The following is a 24,991-nucleotide window of genomic DNA, read 5'->3' on the forward strand; positions in this document are numbered from 1 at the left end:
ATGGCATCCTGGCCTGTATCATCTATGGTGTGGCCAGCAGGATCGGGCAGTCATTGTCCCTCTGTACTTGACACTGGTGAGGCCAAACCTTGAGTGCTGTGTCTAGTTTTGGGCCACTCATGAGGAAGGCATTGAGGCCCTGGAGAGTGTCCCAAGAAGGACAGTGGAGGTGGTGAAGGGTCTGGAGTACAAGTCCTATGAGGAGCACCCCAGAGGGTTGGGGTTATTTAGCCTGAAGAATAGCAGGCTCAAGTAAGACCTTACCACTCTCTACAGCTATCTGAAAGGTACTGTAGCCAGGGGAGGGTCAGTCTCTTCTCCCAGGCAGAAAACAATAAAACAAGAAAAACAGCCCCAAATTGTCCCAAGGGAGGTTTAGATTGGATAACAGGTAAAGATTCTTCGTTTAAAGGGTTTTCAAGCATTGATACAGGCTGTCCAGGGAGGTGGTTGAGTCACTGTCCCTGGAGTGATCTAAAAGACTTTGCAAATGTGGCACTTGGTGACATGGCTTGTTGGTGGACTTGGTAGTGTTAGGTTTGCAGTTGGACTCGATAATTTTAAAGGATTTTTCCCAGCCTAAACATTCTACAGTTCTATGATTCCATCACTATTGATCTACCTGGTCACAACCACATAGTACTAAACCAGTGCCTTAGAAGGTGATGAATGGAGATGCATGACATAATGAACTGAGAAGAAAGATGAGGAGAAATGGAATTGCCATAAATGTAAAGCCTGACAAAAGCTGATTTGTCTTGGCTCATCGTCTGAAGAGGAAGGGAAGGACTTGTCAGGGTAATGTTCTATTCCCATCAAGGTTCGTGGCCTCCAGGAGCTTGAGAGTGCTGAGCCAGCTGTAACCAGAAACCAGAGCAGAGGGGGCAGGTGGCATCTGAAACCTGGAAGCAGGTAGATGGGCTACCACTTCTCTCTCCACAGCCTTCTGTTGCCTAAAACGGAATTGCTCCAGATAAAATTTTCTGTAAGAAGAGATAACATCAGGATCAGAGTTGCTAGGAAGTGGAAGTGAAACAAATTCAGTTTTTTCTTCAGCTATTCTTTAGGCAAAATATGTATTTCTTTTCAATGTATATATTTTCCCATGCTTTGGAAGAAGAGTTTGAAACATGATAAAGTTGTTTGCCCTAGTGTTGATTTTTGGCTTCCTCAGAAAATCCTCCCACAGTGATGCCAACCTTCAGACCTTTGACTCACTTCACTTTCCACATGCTCAGCTGCGAACTGCTGAATTTTCCCTGTTGCATTTCCAGAATATTCCAGTTGCTCTGCGCATGCTCCAAGACTCTGCAATTGCAGCTGTGGGCTCCTGTCTAGGGATACAGTTTCATGATCAGCATAATTTGATCTAACTATGGGCTGCTACCCAAAAGGAATGGCCCCATTTTCTCTGGTTTCCCCAACTGCATTTTCAAAAATTCTTCTTTGCATCTGATCTAGCAACTGCACAATTATGGAATTTCTGGGAGTGAGAAAAAAAAACAAAATCTTCCTATTTTTTTTCTTTCCTCTGTTTTCCAAGGTCAGTGCCAGTTCCAAGTACATGGACCACGGGCAGTATGCCTGACCCTATGCAGTTCCCTCTCACTGACCACACTGCTGGAGTATGCACTGCATGGGAGGAAAGAGAAGCTTGCCAGGATGTGGCAATGACATGGGCCAGAGCCATGCAGTGGGCATTTGTATATTATGCATTTATGAAATAATACACGAAAAAACTTGGGCCAAGTAAATGATAGTAATGAACAACGTCCAGGGTATTAGCTCTGCAGATGCTTATTTAGTATATAAGCCATTGGATACACAGTATCACACGTGACCATATGGAATCATCTTGGTTGCCAGCAATAAAGAGAAGGAAATCAAAATTACGACTACTAATTCACTAGCATGTACTGGAAGAACAGCAGATACTTAACAGATATCTCAGGAAAACAAGCATTCCATGATGAGCTTGCTTATTCAGTGTAAGAAGTATGGGCAACATATCTGCTGTGCTAGGCCTGTTAAGAGGAACATTGCTCGTGGTGCTGAAGGACACAATCTTGCCCTGGGTTGGTGTTCTTCAGGTTAGTTGGGATTTTACCTTCAATACTCATCCTAGGCAAGACAAAAAAGTCAGAGACCTTTCTCTGAAGCTGAAGCAAGTTGCATCAGTAGTCTGTGCATTTAGAGATGTGTCACGTGTCCCATGCTGCCCCCTCCTCAGCAGCTCAGAGCAGCATGAGGGCTGGTGGCTGTCTGTGTGTCCTCTCCAGTGGGAAAGAAGAGTTACCACAAAGCTTTGATTTAACACAGAGCCATGCTCTGCCTGCTGACTGCTTACTTAGTTCTCTCTGTTGCATCAAAATAAAATGGTAATTAATATCCCTCCCATAATACACCCAGCATTTTTACACCTAAATCTGTCTATTCATCACAAGCTGTTATAGTAAATGACTCTCAGGGGATGGCCTTGCTTTCTAGCAAAGGGACTGGGAGAAGCATCGTTTAATTGTCTTCTGAATATACAAAAACACAGTCACAGAGAAATAATGCACACACACACACACGCACACACACATACACACATATAGACACAAAACCCAAAGGCACTTCAAGAAATACAGCTTTCAATATATTACCTAATCCAATCCAGCAGAACTCTCTGAGTATGAAGGCTGGGCTGGTGTGATATGATTCAAGCATATGGATATAAAGAAATGTTAAAACAAATGGAATTAAGTCGCTTACTTATGTTCTCCTCTACCCAGTGCACAGCATCCTTATCATTTTATCAGGATCCCCTGGCACTCCTGATGAAGTGTGAGCAGATTGACTCACCAAAGCCACAGCTCAAATGAGCCTTTACTCTCTGATGTCCATGGACAGCTTATGAAACTTTTCAGTTGATGCTGAGATGTCCTCTGGGAATACTAGGAGGAGTTCAGGAAACTTTTTTCTTTCTTTACCATGGTATTTTATTTTATAGCAGAAGGAATAAATCTCACTGTGGGAAATATAAACTTGTGATAAATGCAAAGACTAAAAACAAAACAAAACAAAACTTTAAGAATTTTTCCAAACCTAGCTTGTCATTAATAGAAGTGAATTTGTGTTCATTTAAATTTCATGCTCATTTTTGGGAAGGGGGACAGAGACACTTCAAAGGGTTAAATCCTTTGTTAACAACAGAGTTTGCCTCTGATCCACACTTCTGTTAGAAATTACCTGCTTCAGTGCTATTTGATGGCTCAACTGCACACTTGTCAGCCTTACCAGAGGATTGCAGCCTTTGTAACAGTTCTTAATATCTGTTAATGGAAAGTCATTTATTGAATTTCAGTAGTAGGGAGGAAAAGAAAAAGATGTGTATGTATGGTATTGGTTTACCACCAGGTGAATTCAGTGTCTCACTATTGCTCCTTTGTGGTCCTTAAAAAAGTAACTACTACTGAAACCAACTGCAAATATATACCATCAGCATCAAAAATTGTCATATATTTGAATATATATGATATATATGTATATATATTTGACACAAGCTCTAGGCTTGTGTTACCAAAAATTTGCACTGCATCTAGTGCATGAATTCAACCTTTTTGGTCTTTAAGCAACAACACCCACATATGTTAATGTAGCTGCTATTGCCATAGTATGAATAAAGCATAAATCCAGTATTTCATTATAGAAAAGACTTCAATTATGGCCTCAAAACTACAGCTAAGCTAGCTCTAGTCCATGCTGCAGTACGAAGCCATGTTTAAATAGTTAAAGAAAAAAAAGTTATAACCAGATCACTCAATATTTTGTCTTTTCTTAAATTTTTTTTGCAGTGCAGATGAGTCATAAAGGTGATGAAGACAATGCAGGGGATGAAGACTGAACCAAGGTTGGTACACAACATTAGAGAGAAGCCACACCCTTTCTAAAGACATGTAAGCAGATCTTAAACTTGTAGTTGAAGACATTTTTTTTTACTCCCAACTACCAGGGTGACTTAATTTGTCAACCGTTCATTTTCATCAGTAATTTGTGAGCAAAAACAAAGAAAACACTCTTCAGGAGTGCTTTTCTGCCCAAATAATGAGCTATTATTTTAACTCAGAATGCTCTCAGGAAGGACAGGTGAAAATAAGCCCCAAAATCTGCAAAGTGCTGCGAAACATTAAAATAATTAATGTTGTTTCTCGCATCCAAGATGTGCTGAGGCTGTGATGAAAGATTTTTTGTGTGTGTCTGTTCATTATTTCCCTATGATTGCAACCACAAGAATGGGTTTTAGTCTGCTGAGAACCAAACCCTTATTTCTAGATTTCTTCTGTAATTATGGATATTATTCCTAGCTGGGAAATATAGACAGTTTTCCATATTTTTCTGCTTCTGGTGTAAGTAATTTTTTAAGAAAAAAACTCACCTAATAAATTTCAGTATCTTCCCCTCTTTACAAAGAAAATTCCTTGGTTTTAGGTCTTTGTCAAAAAAGCAAGTGACAAAATAGTTGTCAACACTTTGTACATATATTTTTTAAAGTCACAACTCCAGCAACTAACAGAAACTAAGGAACGGATAAACCATTCATTAAACCAGCCACACAACCTATTGAGGAGTACTATTATCTGTCCTTAGACAGTCTTGACCCCCTTATTTCAAGTTCTTAAACAGCTGGACTGTGGAGCATTTCCATGTACCCTTACCTAGGCCTGCTCTCCACAGTCTGACTTAGCCGCCTTAGCTCTCAGAGATCGGAGCAATTTCTGCCTTCCTCTGGGATGAATATTGTGAACTGGTGGGGGGCAGAGGAGTGACGATACCGCAGGCTGGTGCTGGCTCCCTGCCACCCATCTCAGATCATAGCTGTGACTCCCACTGCCCGGGCAAACCTGGCTCAGCAGCCCCTGTGCCTTCCCCATGAGAAACACAAATTGAGCTGGAGCTATTCCTCCACAGCTATTTGAATCAGTCAGGCCACTGCAGAATTTGGGGCGCATAAATGACTCCAGAGGTGCAATGGATTTCCAGTCCTAGCTGTAGCATTTTGCCTGGCAATTCAGGGTGGTTCTCAGCCCAGAGGACATTATGGAGTTCATGTGTCAGGACAGGGGAAGACTGGGAAGCTTGTGCTTTTCATGTTCCTGGTCCCATGGTGACAGTAAATCAGAGCATTCAGCCGTTCCTTCTGCAGAAGAGGAGGTCCCTGCTGCTCATTCACAAGAATGCCTCGAGTCCTGTGAGTATGAGCAAAGCCACCTTCCTCTGTCATCTGGCAGCCTGGACTGCTGGAGGGTTGGTCTCATTCTTGCAAGGAAGGCTGTAAGAGAAATTCATCTGCTGCACCTGTCAGTAAAAGGTCCTGAAGGCAGGCAAAGACATTGGAACCATCCCTCATGTCACAGGCAGTGGCACTTCAGGAATGATTTCATGTGCCAGCCAGACTCCAGCTTCCCTGATTCCTCAGAGTCTTATCATGGTTTACATAGACCATGTGGCACCAAACATGAAAAACTGTAGATCACTGATCAACCTGCTCAAGAAAGCAGATTTAGGGCATTGCGCATTAATTTGTTTTTACTTTGGTAGTCTTATTGGCTTATTTGTTTGTTTATTTAGAGCTTGTTCCATTCATTCCCATGTCCTTCTCTCCCCTTCACTATATTTACAGGCAACTTGATGTAGTTTGGGACATACAGAAAACACTAATTAATTTGTGATTGAAACTGCAGCCTTGATTCATGTAGCTTGTGAAGGCAAGGGAACTCTGGGGACCCTTATTCATACTCAGCATTGTGTTTTCCACAGTTATTCCACAGTTTTTTACTGTTTTTCATAAAGAACTGGCCTTCAATCTAGCTTACATGCATATATTTTTTGATAGTGGAATTCAGCTCTTTCTCTCTCTAACACCTTTTCATGAACTGTGCTGGAGCAACAGCTTTAACTTATGTGTAATGGCATAGAGGTTATAATTCCATCTTGGGGTAAATCCTTCTGTCCATATCCATTTCTCAGAGTGATTGCCATGCTCTGCACAGATCCTCATGTCTCACTTTCAGGGGGAGGGGCTGCATATGTATAGACACTTACCACCTCAGTGTCTGGAAGTTAAACTATCTGTAAAACAAGCAAGTGAGACTCAGGGTAAGGAAACCAAAGGCTTCTCATAATGGGTAATGCTACATTATTGCTTGACTAAGAAAATTCATCAGAAAGGGCAGTTTCATAGAATCACAGAATATCCTAATTTGGAGGGGACTCACAAGGGTCATTAAAGTCCAAATCTGGTTTGATCACAAGCCAGCTTTCCCTGAGTCCCCATGGAAAAACAGGGAAAAGCCAGTGTTCACCCCAGAGACTAATAGGATGCTTCTCTAATCCTGTGTCCAGTTTTGGGTCCCTCACTACATGCAAGACATTGAGGCATTAGAGAAGGGCAATGGATCTGGTGAAGGCTCTAGAGCACAAGTCTTTTGGGGGGCATCTGAGGGAGCTATGGGTACTTAGCCTGGAGAAAAGGAGACTTGAGGGGACCTTATTGCTCTCTACAACTCCCTGGAAAGGAGGTTGTATCCAGGTGGGGGACAGCCTCTCCCGAGTAATGAGTGATAGGATAAGAAGAAACAGTCTCAAATTGCACCAGGGTAAGTTTAGATTGGATATCAGAAAAAATTTCTTCACTGAAAGGCTGATTAAGCATTGGAACAAACTGTCCAGGGAAGTGGTGGAATCATTATCCCTGGGAGTGTTCCAGAGATGTGTGGATGTTGAATTTAGGGACATGGTTTAGTGTTGAACACAGCAGTGCTAAGCTAATGGTTGAACTTGATGATCTTAGAGGAATTTTCAAACCTAAATGATTCCATGATACTGTGACCTAGCTCAGCCATCACGTAGCCATGATGAACGTGCTGAAATCAGCCAGAGTCAAGTTCTACAGGTAGCTGAGACTAAAGACAAATGGTGCACATAAGTCCAAGGCAACATCAGTGTAACAGGAGGCTCCTGGTGAAAAATGGGAAGACAAGAATCTTAAGTGGCTCACCTGGTAGATTCTCCATATAGTGAGGAAGCAAAGCATGTGAACCACAGAGAGTTGACAGGAAAACATCTGACAGATGGAGGCAGCAGCATATCCCAACCAAAGCATGTCTCCAAAGAACAGGACAGGATTGGCCTGAACAGCAGAATATGTGATGATCATGATATTAACTGGCTACACTATGATAACAGTAAAAACATGTCCCTGTAAAAGAACTGTGGCCTACTAACCTCTTACTGCCCCACAAGTCAGCATATGGTGGCTCAGAAGACAAACCCTCAAAAAATACTGGTAGCACCAAAGATGTAGGAACTTGTACAAGATTTCAAAGAAGGACCACAAGCTACCAGAAGGAAGAGTCGGAAAGGGGTAGGAAGAAGTGAGCCTGACCGCACATCACCAAAGTGCCGCAGCACACACACACACAGTATCTTCATTAATAATTCTCCTCATAAGAAGAGAGTTGCTTTTACATATTAGGAGCTTTCTTGTTTTGTTATCCAGAATTTAGTTACTGAAGTGGGATTATAAAATGTATATGCATAGCCTGCCTTAACAAACCCTTGCTATTTGCCTGGCTACATGTGTGTAATCTATCACCAAAAATTTACCATTTCATAAGTAGAGCATATCCCTTCCAGGCATCATTTGTGTCATCCACTCACATAACAGCTGCAAAGGATTGCCATTGCAGTGACACTCAAAAAGGAAGGACATGCAGAAGGGTTTGATACAACTACTCTGATTTCTAAGGATGTTGGCTCTTGTTGATTTGTGAGTAATGCAAATGTTTTGCTGAAGTGGCCTGAGCTCAACAGAAAATAACTGGGTTTCCTAGTGGACATGGAATATTTTGGCTTTGAATTCTGGTGCTACATCTCTTCTGTAGCACAGAATTTTGTAGTTTAGGCAAGAGTATTTCTGGGTCAGAAAGAAAGCAAACTTTATGTGTTTTTAATGGAAACATGTACCCATCTACTGGGCAGAAAGAAGTCATTGCAAATGTAATATCCAGTTCTGATTGTCAAACCAGCTTCTTCCTTGAGTTACCCCTTTATCAATGGCAGGTAACATACTCAACAAGTCTTCCTGAAGGAGATGGTGGTGAGTGGGTCTGTATATTTTCCCTGTCCCATTAAGGCATGAAGAGATACTAAAAACAATTCTGGACAGGAACTGTTTATAACCACATCCCAAAAAAGTACCATTCTTTCCTGGTACTTACCTGTGAAGGTGGACTAGAACCTCTTGCTCTAGAAATGCTGATGGGTTGGAGTTACCTGAGTTTTGCCTTCTGGATCTGATGATCAAGAACGTTGCTGCTTTAACTACTTGTGTGCTAAATTGATCTCAATGATCAAGAACACTCCTTTCAGCTACTTGTGTGCCACAGGTGCTGCAGTGTAGTTCAGGCTTCATAATTTAGACTAAATCAGCAATGCAGAACTTACCTCCTGGTTCCTCATCACTGCTGTCCATGGAACATGTCCCATGGGCATTGACAAACAGGATCTGCAGCGCCTCCACAGGATTTAGGAGTGTGGAGAATTGAAAATTCTTCCCTGAAATCACTCAGTACAGACCCTCTGGTTTCCCAAGGGACTTAATTCCCCTCTGGGCTTCTGCCCACATTTAAAAAGACACAGAAAAATGTAAATATCCTCTTTGACAAAGTTACCACAACAAACTGGGGCTGGGAGATGGGGACTGAGTACAGGAATAGAGGACTGAGTACAGGAATTGAGAACTGAGTGCTGAGGTCTCTGACAAAGAAATCCATGTTACCTTTTGACTCATTTTCCCCTGTGCTATGCCTGTCTTTCTCCCAGTTTAGAAGGATGATGCCAATGATTGTAGAGTACTTTACAGGATACTTTAAATACTAATCATTAAGGATAACTTAGCAGTCTGAGTGGGGCTAATCACAGCAGGTCCTCTATTCAACAGGCAGTAATTTTGTTATTTTTAGAGACATTCCTAAAATGTTCACTATAAATTGTGTAGCTAGGAACATGGTCATCAACACTGGTTAAAAATTAATTTCCTGTCATCTTCCAGACTGAGAAAATTTAACTGTTTCATGAACAAAGTATTAATGTTATGGATAGATACTGGGTGGGTTTTAATCTCCTTAGGGTTACATGCTAGGTGAACCTTGTTTATTTCTGTTGGAGGTGAAAGAACACAACAGTGGTTTTACTCCTTCTCAGTCTTTTAACCTGAAATTCTCTCAAAATTTCTCCCTCACATTTTTGCTTCTGTTTTAGAGTGGGCTTAAATGGGCCACAGGATTGTGCTGTGTAAGAAAAGCAGAATTCCCTGAGGTGGTGGCATGAGAGGTGTAGAGGACAAGGAGATATCTGAAGCAAGCTTTCCTCCATTGTTCTGCTCTGCCTCACAGGCTTTCTTGAGAGGTGTCTTTTAATGTCCTGCCCCCAAGTAGCTTTTCAGCACATCAGCTCTTCTGTGCTGGGAGTGCTTCCTAACATCTGTTTCAGATTTGTTGCTCCTTTGTTTCCATTTATGTCCCTTCTCAACCATTATTATTTTTAGGCTGAAAATATTAAATTGTATAGAAAATATCCGAATAGGCTACGACCAGAGTATGTGTGAGGTAAATTTTATTTTAATTGTTTTTTTCTGTCATATTAAGCACAGGAGGTTCAGCTGTTTTGTGGAAAGGGGAGAAAATAGTTTTGTCTGTCTTCATTTAGCAAAACAAAGTCTACAGAGAGTATCTGTCTTTTTACAGACCAGCTGTTGCAGTCAGAAAAACACCATGAAGCTTTGAGCTCAGAGTCCTCATCACATCACGTTTTCACCATCAAATCAACACTACTACAACAAAATCAACTGATCTAGGAATGTAGCAATTTCTTGTTCTAATGATTCTCTTAATTTTTGCAGTCCTTACAGAATGACAGTACCATGGGAACCGCACCTTAAGGAGTCCCTAGTATGCATCTTGGGATCTGGTTTTTAGAGTATTGGGGCTCTCATTAGTGCTGGAGTGATCAGTGATTCACCCGTATGCTGAATAAAAACACTGGAATTTTTTGATATCCTCATAATTACCAGACAACAGAACTATTCTGCATGGTGTTAAAAAATAAAATGTAAATACTGGTGTTTATTTGTTAGAGTTTATCCAGTCAGTGCAAAATGAGAGCTTAATCTTGAGCAAGTATGACAAACAATTAAAAAGTAAAGATTTGCATTCTGACTATAACAGGATAAACATTGTACTAAATAGCCAGTATAATGCACAGCAGGACAACAAAATAAAGGCATGTGTACAACCAACAGACCTCTTGAATTTCTGTTCATGTTCACACATTATTGTTGATGATAATTTTTTTTTCTTTTCCCATTGTCTAACCTTCATGCATATATTTCTAGATCAGTCACCTATACCTGTCAGAATGAGAGTGACACAGCAGAAGTTAGAAGTGGACTGGATCTCTTGCCATTTCCCAGTCTAAAATATTTAATATACCCTAAGATAGTGCATGAAAGTTAAGAATGTGGCTTATGCTTTGGGGAGCAGAGGTCATCTGGCAGCCCAGAGGAGTAAGCACCTCGCTGTTAGTAAGATTCTACTGTCTTTTTCCAGTGTAGCATGTCTAGTATTTAAGCTTCAACCCGATTCCGTACATGGGTCCAAGCCACATCCTGTTCAATGGAGTTAGCAGAACCTCTGCATAACTCCTCTGTGGGGCCATTTTTAAGTTCCACACTGGTAGGACATCAATAGCTCTATACCACAAACATGGTTTTGGCTGGGCTGTGGAGGCAGCCTCCAGAGCAACTTGTGGAATTCTTTGGCAGTCAAACTACAGAAGCATATGGCACTGAGTTACTTACTGGATAATATTAAAAATAGTATAAGGCTCTGCATTTTAACTGAGGAACTATATTGCTGCTCATTAAACACTTCAGAAATGTCCATCTTCATAAATATAAAATATAGAATTACATATGCCAAAGAAAGGCATTATTACACTTCCTTAAAATGAAATCTTCCAGGTTTTAAAATGCTTAGTAATACTGGCTCACTGACATCCTTCTTGTGACCTTAGAACAATTTTTTGTTGTTTCCTTTAAATAATTTAGTGAGTGATTGCTCAGTGATGATGTTTAAATAAAAACACAATGTGATAGTTAATCTGCGAGACAGATGCTATTAATATTGGGTGGATGTAGTTTCAGAAGTATTCTGCCTGAATTCGAAGCACTAAGCTGGATATAAATAGTGGTGGATTTCCCTTATGTGGAAAATGTAATAGCCCCATTAAGCATGTCTTCGCTGCAGAGTCAGGCCATGTATTGACCCCCAGCTTTGAGCCCAGCTTTTACTGAGATGAGCTGCAAGGAGCCAGACTGCCAAGCTCTTTTCATTCATTCTTAATGGATCCTCATTAGTTTGGTGCTCCCTTGGGCATTTCTGTCGTCTATCACGGGGCATCTCACCTAGTCCTTTATCTCTGCAGTACATGGATTTGTCTCAAGTCTAAGTCATTTGGTCTCAGACCCTGAGCATCTTTCAATGGCTGAATTACATAACCCAGCCATAATAATTTCAAGGAAATTATCAATTAAATAATAATGAAATAATCAGCGACATTATCTGACTCTGTAGAAAAAAAGAGTGGGTAGTAATGACCATGGCATGGCCTTGGAGAGGGCTCCTCCAGCTTAAGGTCACTTTCCAACAAACAAAGAACAAATGTGATGTCTTTACAAGGTCTAGTTGTTTCTAAAAAACCTCTGTTCCTGTGAACTAGGTCCTCATCAGGAAACAGGGAAAATGGGAACACTGAATGAAGATGAAAAGCTGTCTCTAACTTCTCTTTCCAGCTTCATCATCCATCAGAGACTGACAGCATCAGAGTCTGTGTGTGGCCATGACAAGTGGAGTAAAATGCAGAGCTGAAATAAGAGTCAAAAAATAACTCCACTTTGAAGACATGCTGTTGCGGGGGGCTGCTTTATGGCCAAGTCACTCTTCCCAAATGCCCACAGTTTCAGGATAAGATGGAAAAGATGTTTCTGTATATGTATGTGCCAACAAAATGCTGGCAGGTATATACTGCCTTCATTCCAGCCCACCCTTCTATTCTCCCTAGAGAGAAGAAATATTATACCTGCTGCTACTTTATATTGTAGGCTATACTCACAGCAACACATTCAATTATTTTTAAACTGTTCCAGTGACAATTCCTGTAATGGGGTCTATTTTCCCCTTTGTCCTTTGGGTGTTTTTTTAATTTTATTTTATTTTTACAAACAAAATAAAAGATGGATCAGCTAAAGATCTTTTTATTAAGTATTATTGGCATAGAGTAAATTCAGTAATATGAGAGTTAGTCCTGGAAGGATGTTAATAAGATTACTCATATTACCTATGCGCTTAATAAATTTTTGCTGGCTACTGCTGGATGCTTTGTAGCTTTAGAAACTTATACTTTAAGTTAGGGTAAATCTCAGCTCAGCACTGAAGGTAAGGCTAATGCAGACATTAGTTACTGCCTGAAGTTTGGGACCTGCAGCTGCAGCTTCCTTGCTTTACCAGAGTCATCTTTGCACAAATCACATCGGAGCCTCACACAGGATTTAGCACAGGATTTTCTGTGCTAAGGAGGTCCAGAGCCGCCACTGAAAGCAGCAATTCAGTCAGCAGAGGCACTACACCAGGACAAAAGGCAGGGCATGCAAGTGCTAGGTCTGTTTCAGCTGTCTTCCCCTCCACACACACACAAAAAATTAAAAAAAAAAAATCATTTTTAGCACAGAAACATCTCCATTTCAGGATTTGATTGATGGTGGCATGAAATGCTTCTGCTGGAACACAGAGAAAGGCAATGATGGTGTTGGATGAGAGGAAGAAAGGATTGATGCTTTTCCATCCCTGTCAGAACACAGTGGCTCTTGAACCAGGAGCCACTGTGTTCTCTGCCCCACCATCCCTTCTGTAAAAAGCAGCATTAATACTCCTCTTCCCCACAGGAACTTTGAAGATCAACACATTCCTGTTGCTGAGGCACTCAGATGCAAGAGATATACACACAGACACTAAATCAGGCCTCCACTGGGAACTTGGGGACTATCTCAGCCATGTGTCTCACATTACTTAGATAAGAAACCTTAAAAGTTTTCTTCAGAACACCTCTGTATCATTTCCAGGATAATGCAATCTTTTTCTTCTTCTCCCTTGATGGTTGTTTTAAATATTGTGAGAATTCAGAAAATAGAAGTCCTGTGCAAAAACTTTTCATTGATTTAACATGCTGTATTTTTCACAGTTTTTTGGCCTAAAGCAGTCTCATAATTGGACACTAAATTTCTCACTGTACAACAAAAATCTCATTTATTTCACTGAATATATTGTCTACTGAAAAATGTTGTCAGAGACATGTAATTTGGAGGTCAGTCTGAAACATCTCTATTTAAAGACTTCAGCCTTTTATCATTATGAATAATGATGGTGGTATTTACAATAGGTATTTGCACTACTGAAATACTGAAATATTTACCATGGGTATTTGCATGTCTGAAAGCTGCAACAAGGCAAGAGGATTTGGAAGCCAAACCCAGAGTTAAGGCCTGAAGATTTTCTTGGTGAAAGAAGCTGAGAGTATTCCTACAGCAAGAAATTTTGAACATTCCTGAAACACTTATGAGTGTTTTACATCTAGGTGATGATTAATGAGGGGAGACGATAATACATCACAAATGCTGAAAAAGTGACACTAAAGAAAGTGGAGATACTGTGATAATGGGAAAGAGAACAAAGAGAAAGAATAAGACAAGAGTAAGAGAAGCATAATCCAGTTTGTGAGGAAAGTATGCTTGAAAGTACTTGGACTAAAATCTCCACTGTTCTGGGGTGAAACTATCTTGAGTTTCACAAATCAGTCTTGCTTTTTCATGATAAACAGCACTGTGATCTGGATATGTTTTCCATCTTACTCATACAGTAATAGCAACCTAATTTCTGATATTTGGGTCTTTACTCAAAATCTTCAAATACAGAATTTCTGCACAGTAAAATTAGTTCATCTGCCATTACATTTACTTATCTTAGGTAATTTTTACAGTCTCACAAATCCTGGTCTGAATATCACTGCTGTTGAGAAATAGGCAAAAATATTCCAAATGTTTCTCCCAAAGAGCAGGAGCTTAAAATGAGTGAATCACATTTAGTACTTTGACAAAGAAAAATGAATCACAAATATGTTATAAAACTTCATTTTTCCCCAGAGTACACCTAATTGTAATGCGTACACATCAGTGTTGCATGCTAATATTGAATATGCATGGGGTACAGCTGGTTGAAGGGTCCTTTGAAAAGAATACCTACAAATGTAGCTTGTCTTTCCACCAGTAAGTTAGTCTAATTTCTGCAAATACATTTCTTGTTTATAGCATTTACCAAAGAGTTTCCAGCAATTGATTTTACATGGTATTTACAAGGTAGCTCGTATGACTAATTATGTTTTATTATCATTCATTCATTGCTGCCCAAATGGAGGACCTGAAATTTCTAACATGTTGATGTTGACAAATACTTGGCATTTCTCTTCCTGCTGCTGCTTTTGTAGCAAAAATCATTAATGGGTAACAATGTTAATTTATCAATTTATGCAGTTTCTAAACGGAATACTGTGATAAAAATGCACATATTTCATATTAAAAATTTGGTTCATCATATGCACCTCTACCTACACACAGTTTTCTATCTGCATTTTGTAGCAGAAATATTTTTTTCAAAAATTATGTGCTTCTTGTAGAGGTTTGTATTTTGTCATTCACACATTAAAATTCAAAGATTCATAGTCAGGTTTTTTTTCATAAGTTGTTTGCCTAAAATACCAGACTAACATAAGAAACGAGTCTCTTGAAAACTGTTTTGGTTTTTTGCGCTCTTATGATACATTTCAAAGCCATTAGAAGCTAATCTGACAACATTTTTATGTGACATGGTTGTCAGTAGGGAAAAAAGAGAAAGGCATGGGAAAGCAGTTGGAAAAACCTGAAAATAAGAGACTTCGATAGAGTTGGGAACAGCTGCTAGTGAAATACATGTGTGTGTACAGAAAATGCACTGCCCTAAGGATCAGGATTTTAATAGAGGTTGCATAACACTTTAAGGTATGTTCAGTATCTTTACTGTTGCTGTATTTACAAGAAGAGTGTCAGAAAACAACATGGTGAAGCAGATTGCAAATTAGGAAATTCAAGCCCCATTTCAAATGGGTGATTTAAGGCATAAGTAACACCACCAATTCTGAAACAATGGTTAATGCACAGCAAAAATCAAATTGCAAAGACTTACTCAGAACTCTGAATAGTCATCTTGAAGTTCCAGCACCCACCTGGAGCACTTCCCTCCATGAAGATGAATGGCTGACATTTTATGATCTGCCAGTGGCAAGACCCTAAAAGCCTTTCTTGTTCTGGGCTAATTAATGCATCTACTATCCATTTTCACACCTAATTTTTTTCTGAACTCTTCACTTCGCTATAATTGTTATGGTTATTACTACACTGAATTGTTAAGCATGAAGGAGGAATTTTCTTAATTTAATTACATGGCATTTGTATGATTGATAAAAACAGTTTGCACATGCATCACAAATTGTCACACACTTTGGGTAAACTACCAGCGAGATGTTGTCTGTGTTGTAACAGTATTAGAGTGGCAGAAATAATACAGACTTCTGAATAGCTTAGAGACAGTGCTTAGTGTGACCTGAAAAGCACTGAGCATTTGTGTGCCAAGGCTCAGTTATTTACCAATAAGGTGTCAAAAACTTCCTAAGAAAGCTGACATTTTTAAGTGAAAAGGCTAAATTAAGAAGGCTGTGTGTGTCTTGCTGCTACAACGTATGCTTTCAAAAGCCACTGAAGGAATTTAGTTGCTTCACTCTCCGACGTCGATGACAGCACACACCTCCTTGAAAAATCACTCTCTGTGCTTTGCCTATGTTGGGGTTTTCCAGCTCCCTAATCTCCCAGAGTGTACTGTTATTGCATTTTTGACAGCTGGTTCACATACCAAAATCGATGTAACCCAGCTGACCCTATATCCTTTGCAGGTCATGCATGATTCTTGTATTCACAGTTTAATAAAGCTAGGAAAAAAGGCTTGCAGAGAAATACATCCTTCCCTGGGCAAAGGGGGTTGCAACAGCTCTAAACTGATTCAATGATACAATGGAAACAGCAAAGTCTCTGTCTGTGTCTGTGGTGGATTTTTTTGGTTTTTTTTTTTTTTTTCCTATGGTAAGCCACCATGTGGATTTTGCTTCCCTCTCAGAAGAGACTATCTAGGAAGACATAATGAAAATTGCAGGTAGAAAGTGAGTCTTTGTAATTTGAAAACTTGCTCACTTATTTTAACATAATTTTAAGCACATGATTTTGTCATTTCCTTTGCTTCTCATCTCCCAAAGCACGGTAACTGTCCAAGTCTAAAAATTACCAAACAAAATTGTTTTTTGCTGCTGTTAAATGACTCCAGAGTGACCAAAAATTCCTTTAGTTAAAATTCCTCCTATTTTTAAAAAAAAAAATCTTGGTGCTTTATTTTCTGTTTTCCTGTTAATTTAATTAGTTCCTTAGAATTCTCTAACAGAGGATTAGGTAAAGTTGAGTGCAAATGTGCTGCTTTTCTTTACTGCTCTAGACCAGGTCTTGACCAAAGAGAATCATGGATAGTATGCAAATCCTTTGTCCCTCTCAGATAACACAGACCTTCCAAGAGGTTTTCCCTTTCTTCTCTCTGTTGTGTGATCATGTTTTTATTCATACAGTTCCATGTCTGAGATGATGGAAGATGTTAAACCTCTCAGTAGCACAGCTGGAGTCTCTGAAGCAGCCTTTACCTTGAGCTGCCCCGACTGTCAGAGTGGAAAGGAAGCTGGAAGGCAAAAAGGAGCAGTGACAAAGGAAAACAGAGAGGAGCAAGAGACACCAGACAGCATTTTGACAGCTTGGTGCATTACACTGACACGAGACTGACGACTTCATTACTAACTTTATCCTGAGTGGAATTGATATGCCTGCACTCTCAGTGCAGGAAAGTAGTTTAAATGCCAAAATAATTCAGAAGGCTTTGCCTGCTTCAGTTTTCCTTAGCTATCTAGTTGTGAAGGTGCAAATATTGTAACGCCAGGGGGATTTTAGGGATCATTAGTGGCGTAAAAGTCTGAAGATGTGAGTGACACTTGGCCTAAAGCCTGTGACTGATTGGTAGGCACAAATGTGGTTTTCAGCTACAGAAAAGGAGTGAGGTCATCATCATTAGAAAGGAAAAGAAAGATGGAAACAAGATGTCCTTTTTCAGAGTGATTTCAAACCTTTGTACCCGTGCTTTCAGCTTGTTTTGCTGAAAGATTTAAATATAAGGTAAAGAAAATCACAATATCCACAATGAAATGAAAAGAACCCAAAGACTGGAAAGATTGACAGAACCATGGGTAACACAGTGAAACTTCACTGACCTTCAGTTAATTTGTTCTTATGTTCCTATTAGTGAAGCCAAAAATATGTTATTTCAGCAGTATTAATTTCACTAAACTTATAAAGAAAATATAAATGAGAGCAGAAGGGAGAAATTAACTAGTAGTTGACTTCTAGAAATAATTTCCGGTCACAGCACAATCACTTTATGAACTGATTCAAAAAAATAACCTCCCACCAAAAACACAGTATATAAAATACTTGTCTATGTACTGAAAAAATCCTCACTTTGCATTTCATTCTGCAGGGTAAGCTGCTTAAGTCCAACGGCAGCCTTCAGAGTATGACAAACAGCTGTCATTTAAAAAAGATTATCAAAAGTACTCCAAAGTAGGAACAAGGAAGAAAGGAATAAATTCTTTTATTTGATGAAACCAATAAAAAGGTGGAGTGGAGAAGAAAATGAAGTCTTTTGAGGTCATCTAAGGGTTTTCTTTATAAGCTTGCTCAATCTACATCTTCATTCATCCTGTGTTCACATATTTTATTGGTGAAACTTTAGAGGAATTACCAAAAAACAACTCATTTTTCCTAAAATAATAAGATGGAGATCCACTACAGCCTCTTAAAAAATTAAAAGGATCAAAACAAAGCAGATGAAGTTTACAGGTCATGTATCAAGCACCCCAAAAGCAGCCTGCTGCAGCTTGTCCTGCCCTGCTTAGCTGGTCCAGGTACAGGGAGGGCAGTGAAACCAGTAGTAGAGCAGGCAGGGAGGGGATTATGGGGGCACAAGGAGGGGAAAGAATGTTTTCTACACCTAAGACATTAATTTTTTTTGAGAGGAAAGTATGGGATCTTTTGATGTGCGATTGGAAGCTGAGATGAGGGTCTATGTGGATGAGAAAGTGGCTTTTATATTTGACTTTTGATATTGTCCAGAACTTCAAAATGAAAGCACAGAATTGTAAACCATTCCAAACCTTACTAATGAAATTCATAACTGTTCTGAATTAGAGAAGGATGCATCCCCTTTATGTCTTTGTCTTGTAACTTAATTAAATTGGCCTCCTTTGGCAGCACTAATTAGGGCATGACATAAGTCATTTACTGAGTTCAGTCACCATAACACATGAAGACAATAACAGAAATCCAGAGACATGGGACAATAAAGATAGTAGTAGGCTGACCTTTTAAATTTCTTTCTTTTCCAGTTTGAATCAGTGAACTCATTGAGAATCATGAGCACAAGCCCGAGAGCTTCCTCCTGTTCATCATTACCTGGATGTTGCTGCAGGCTCTCTTGTCTCATTTGCCCTCTGCCTCACACTGGAGTGACGTTGGTGACATGACTGATCCTCTGAACTGTACACAGAGTTGTTTCCCTTGCAGGCATTGGGCAAGAATTCATAACAATTAAAGAAAGCTCTAGTACAGATTAGATTGAAGCCAACGATAGCTAAATTGTTTCATCTTTCTAACTGATGTGTTTGTGGTTTGCCTGCAAACTCAACCTATAAAAATGAGACACAAAGATGTTCTCACACCTTAGCACAACCCCCCTGCCAAAACATCATGACTCAGGATAGCCAAGGACATTTATTATAGCAAAATGAATTGTCAGAACAGGCTGAACTTCAGTTCTTGTTGAGTGTTTGTGCCCTGATGAAGTAAAACATTTCAGGAATAATTTGAATCATTGCCTGGATGACTGTTGGCACAGGGTTTCCCCAAATCCATTCTCATGCCTAACATAGAATATGCCATGGTCAAAGACACCTTCCATTAAATCAGGCTGTTCAAAGCCCCATCCAGTCCCACCTTGGACTCAAGGTGTCATGGTAGTAAAATAGCAGTGCTGCATGCTTCATCATCGGCTAACAACTTCATAACCTCCCTGGCCAGTAATGAAAAAATGGAGTAAAAGTCTTTGGAACCTGACTGTGATTTTGTCTGATATAGAAGAAAAGTTAATGACAGCCAAAAGAGCCAGAATCAATAGAGTAAGGGCTAAAGGCTGTATAATAAGGGGAAAGTTACACTGAGACAGCAGAAAGTTACCTTTTTTGGGAGCTGTCTTGGTCAAAACCCAAACATAAAAAGAATAAATGAATACTGCAGGTGGGAGGGCTGATGCTCTGATATAATAAAATTTTATCATGTCCAGAGCTGCCATTGTCAGCATGTAGAGTGAAGAGATTGATTTACATCCAGTGAATTCACTAGCAACCTAATAATAACATATGTTTTCCAAATAGGCCACTCTGGAAAACCTGGCTTTATTATAATTATATGTGCCTGTTAGACCTACCAGCATCTTGGATCACAGGCTGTACTCATAAATTATATTATATTGCTGATTTTATATATATATTGTGATTGCAATTTATGTGTCAGTTTATATTTATTCCCCTGCTTGACATTATTCCTCACAATGAGAAAGATTTATATTTTTTCCAGCATTATTTTGACCTTAATAAAGAGTGTCTTACTACAAAGTGAATTATGAGTATATGGACCTCTTGGCAAAGCTGGTCTTCAGAGAAGTCTGATGGAAATTTTTCAGGTGCCCCCATCTTTTGGATTTTTCACTTTCTGAGTTGAACACGGAGGGAAAACCACACAGCTCAGACCTCATGGCCAAAGCAGTGTCAGAAAAGACACCTTTAAGGAGCTTAAGTGTCTGTGGAATTGCCATCCCCAGAGGTTCAGGGCTCAACTCTTTCTGGATTAGTTCTCTAGACCAAAGCAATGCCCACCCCAGCCTTGCTTCCACAAACTTGTCTACCTCCCATTTGTTTCTGATGGTGTTTCCAGCAACAAGGTCTACAGTTCCTTAGAGAAATTCTTCACTCTGGTATCCTGGGATTTCAGGATTTTTTACTGTTACTGGCACTTTTAAGGGAATTGAAAAACTTAGTCACTGATGGTGATTCTTCTCATTAACTTAATCCATTCAAAATCCTCTCTTTTTATATGAGGGAGTTTGCATCCTGACTGTTGAAGATTACTTAGTCCAGGCAACATCCTCAGAGCCTGCATTTGGAGGTGTTGAGTGCTACAACCTGAAGCCTGTGGAAAATTCCGCAAGGTCAATTAACTTAAACAAGGTCTATGAAAATTGGCTTTAAGTGTGCCACAACAGGCTGAAACTAAAAGAAAAAACAGATCTGAAAAAAAGGGAAAAATATATTTCGTTAGGGTACTTTTTAATTTAATTCTAGCAGGGATATAATACACAGAGAAATAAATTCCACAGGTCTACTCAGCTACTTAAGTTACAAGTCTACTAAGTTACTTAAGAATTTCTAATGTCTCCCTTCTCTTAGCAAGGAAATACACATTCAGACATGTACAATAGGAAAAAAAACTGCTGCTATCCTAAAGGGTTAAATTAAAAATGACAAAAAAATATCACTTAAAGTATTTTAGTCTCTTTTGTGTTTAAAATGTATTTTTGTGGTTTTGTTTCAATTATGTTTACTACATAACTGACAATAAATAAATCAGTTTATATATATATATTTAAGGAAACCTTAGAAAGGCCGAAAATATCCATAAGTTTTATAGTAGGCCTTCCAATGACATAACATGGTTTAGCTACGTTCTGATCTTTTCAGGACATATCTGCTCTGTGTTAACCCTTTCTTAGCTGTTTGTCAACTTGGTCATTCTTTTCTGAATTATTATCAACTGCAAATGTTCTGTTTTATGTCTTGCTGGTTGCCTATTTAATGGGTCAAACAACTTTTTCAGTAGTGCAAAGAATATGACAAAATTATTTTAAAATATTATTTACTATTCTCTATGGATCTTTAAGAACAATATTCTCTGAAAGTTTGGTTATTGGCAATACATTTCTTAATTTATTCTCAATGTAATATCTGAGCTGGGAGTTTGGACCTATAAGTCTTTTTACATATTAATCATAAGAGATTGCATCTAATATCTTAGACTTTTCTTTTATCTTAAAATTGTTTAAATAGATGTTTATTAACATGATTTTTTTAGTGGTCCAATTTTTTTCCACAGTTTTGTCAATAAAGCAAGTACATTGATTTTAAAGACTTCAATACAGATTTATACAAAAAATATTGAAAGTGTTGGAATTTGACCTCATAGGCCTTTGTGTTGAGAGATTTCTGTCCTTACAATGTGAGGGTTTTTAGCTTTCATTAAGACTCAAGGTTTTTCTAAAGCTCAAGTTAGTGAATATGGATGTATTTCTTTGTGAAAACACCACACTGCAAATCTTCATTCCATACAGGTTTAATTCCTCATACTGTCTATAATCTCTGCTTACATTTGGGATTTTTTTCTATCAGATTCGCACCTTTCAATTTGACACAACTGTGTACATGAGGTAAAGGCCAAAACTTGCTGATCCAGAATAGCAAGCTACCAAATTGTTGAAAGCAGAGTATGAGGCTAAGACTCTTGCAAACAGAAACCTAAATTTATGTTGTTCTTGATTTTTGTATTTTTTATATAACAATGTTCTCCAGAATCATATAGCAGGAGCTTTATGTGGAGGTTCATCTCCACTCCAGAATAGGATATAAAATACTGATCCTATTTTGGTAGACTGCAGCTGCAGGCAAGAAAATGTCTGCAAGGTGAAAAATGCAGTAGTTTCACGCCAGGAAATATCAACTGCTCAGTACAAGCCTAATGGTTGTTCTGGCTATTTCATATCAGCTTTTTGGTTGTGATCAGATAAGCACAGATTCCCTGTTCAGAGCAGTGTCAAGGATGGTTCAGTTTAGACAGGGATAGTGGCTCTGAAGAAATAAACCTAAGTAGTAAATATGAAAGCTTTTCCTCATATAGGGTCTACAATCTTGCCATTTGCATAAATCAACAATATTTACCATGTTACAGGTAACTTATTATGCTGACTTTAATTATGTTGATTTATTTATAGGTTGTGGCATTTGTAGCAATCCCAGTACAAGTAAAAGGTGAGAGTTTTACTACCTGTAGAAGAAAGTTTTCATAGCTTTCAGAGATAAACACATAAGTTTAAATATTTCAAAGAGTTAGGTAAATAGCTTCCATGCTTCTGGTCTGAGGTTTTGTATTTGGATCTAGATGTCTGGATGAAATTGAGGAAACGTATAAGAAAATACATTATTAAAAAGTCTATATTGGAATTATTTTTGGGAACTGCAACAACTTATTGGAGTAAATTTGGTCTCAAAAGTGTCCATACATATTTAGGAAGATGGAATAATTTCTTTCTGATGAGTATATCAGCATTATTACTCATTAAGCTTTCTAATGTAAGTATGCTCACAAATGAGAATTAAAGAAGTCACAGCTTTCTAGACTTTGCAAATACTAGGAACTGTTCCTAAACATCATCAGGAAAGTCAGATTAAAACATAACAAAACAAGTGGGAAAAAAACCCCAAACATTTTGATACAAAATAAAACTTTTTAATTATCCCTCCCTGCCCCCAAAAAAAGAAAAAGCTGCCTGAACCTAGCTGCCTCATGATGAAGAGTCAGCAAAGAAGAGGTGTCATGGAAGCATAACGTGGTCATGGTGAGCAGCAGCACTGTCTGCTTATCACTGTCTCTCCATGGAATTCAATAGAGGATGGCTTAAAAAAAAACCCCACCAACTTTAAAAATCCTTATTCTTGTTAAAAATAAAAATGTTATGAAGAAAAGAGGACTGATGAAATTGCCATAGTTTGGCTCCCTGCAGTTCAGTGGTTTCCTGTGTGAGACATTGAATTTGCTGCTCCAAACTGTTGTCCACAAATGTTAATGGGCATCCTGATTTTGCACTTTTGGAAATAGTTGTGTGCTGTAGCACTACCTTTTGTCATGTCCTATAGCAAAATATGTCCAGAGGACAGCCCAAACTTGTTTTGAACACTTGCTTGGTGTTCTCCAAACCTGTCTGGTTTAGGGTATCCTCCCCTGACCCTTAATGTGGGCTCTTCTGGCATGAGCTCACCCAAGTTGTGATGGACTCACATCCACAGACCTGGGTCTTGTAAGTGAAATTCAGAGTTGAAGGAGAATGGTCCAAGGGACCACCTCTCTGGATTTCTAAAATTCAGTGGTTTCCTTGTTAGATTTGACTGTAGACACTTTATCAGATGACATGTGCCTGGAACTGGCATATTAAATTCTACTTATGGTCCAGCCAACCAATTGTCTTTAACTGGGAGTTCAACTTATTTAGTGGTCCATTGTTGGCACTTATCTTAAAATGTTAGACCTGATTGCCATCTCTTGGCTTACCAAAGGCTCTTTCTCTGAGAATGCAGCCTAATTTCTGTGGATACCAACACCACAGCTCAAAGAAGGGAAGGTGACTGCTTTCTCCTTTCCGAGTAGCCTGCAATCTTAGAAAAGTGTTGCAGATATACAGCTAAATAAATGAGAAGAGGCACACTCAACCATCAAGAAAGTTAAATAAATAGGCAGAAAACTGGATTCTAAGTTTTTGCAGCTGAAAGATATAGGACAGCTATTAGACAACAAAGTTTGCCTTGGCAATATTAGTTATTATGTGCTTTTTTCATTGAGGTTTTGCACTAATAGCTCATTGGTTTGAGCAGATACTAGGATGTGCAGGGCTGATAATGATGCAGCAAAGATCTGGAGATATTTTACATTTCCCAGGGAGAAGGGGGAGGGAGAAGACCTGTTCACGCATTGGCTGTAACCAATCAAATTTTGCATGATGCCAAAAAATTAAACACAGTAAAGCCAGACCCTGTTAGCAACGAGTTGATTGCTTTAAATAAGGGAGATTTCCTGAATGTTTAAATTGAAACTTCTACTATGATTAAAGCAAAGAGAAGTATCAGGATGCTTCCTAACCATTTAGTTCCTAAAATTCTTGTGGGGTCTGGAGATGACAAATTCAATTCTGATGTGCTGTGTTTTACACTCTGCAGGCTGTACTAAAAGGTAAAACTAATCAAGCTTGGGTTTCCCATGGGCTGTGCTTTAAGATGTTTTCTTATTTAAAGTCATGGAAGTATGTTAAAACCCACGTAGACTGGGTGAAGTTTATATAAGGCAAAATGTATTTGACCATGCTTTTTCAGAGTGTGTATATTTCCACTTTTCATTATTTTTTTGTTTGTTTAATCCTTCATCTTGCTTAAATCTATATTCCAACCATATTTTCAGATGGAAGATGGGGAAGAACAGCTTATAGTTCTCTCAAGATGTTACTTAAGACTATTTTTGTAGTGAATTGAATATTTGGTATAAGATTTTAAATGCAGTAGAAGAGAGAATAGTGTACTTATCAGTGAACTTCTAATTACAGGAGAGAAAATTACGAGAAATTATTCGTTCTACTGATACTCTTTTCAGAAAAAAATACAGAATTTTGTCCCCAACCCTATATAATAAGGGAAAGTTTAAGTCCACCTACAACAATCCTTCTTCACTATTTCAAGCTCCACAGAATGAATAGTCAGCTGGAATGTAGCTAATTAATCATCATATGTACATACG

General features: G+C 38.9%; 1 long non-coding RNA gene across 3 annotated transcripts; it reads left to right on the top strand.

The window, feature by feature from the left end:
- Nucleotides 1–651: 651 nt before the first annotated feature.
- On the top strand, nt 652–20,840 carry LOC135298102 (uncharacterized). Of its 3 annotated transcripts, none has more exons than XR_010360076.1 (4): nt 652–731; nt 821–912; nt 3,837–3,892; nt 18,715–20,840. It is a non-coding gene; the product is annotated as an uncharacterized LOC135298102 (long non-coding RNA). The 3 variants fall into 3 exon arrangements; XR_010360075.1 differs by lacking the exon at nt 18,715–20,840 and adding an exon at nt 9,789–10,328 and having other exon boundaries at nt 3,837–3,938; XR_010360074.1 differs by lacking the exon at nt 18,715–20,840 and adding an exon at nt 9,789–10,328.
- Nucleotides 20,841–24,991: the final 4,151 nt, after the last annotated feature.

Source organism: Passer domesticus, chromosome 3 (genome assembly GCF_036417665.1).
Source record: "Passer domesticus isolate bPasDom1 chromosome 3, bPasDom1.hap1, whole genome shotgun sequence".
Classification (NCBI taxonomy): Eukaryota; Metazoa; Chordata; class Aves; order Passeriformes; family Passeridae; genus Passer; species Passer domesticus.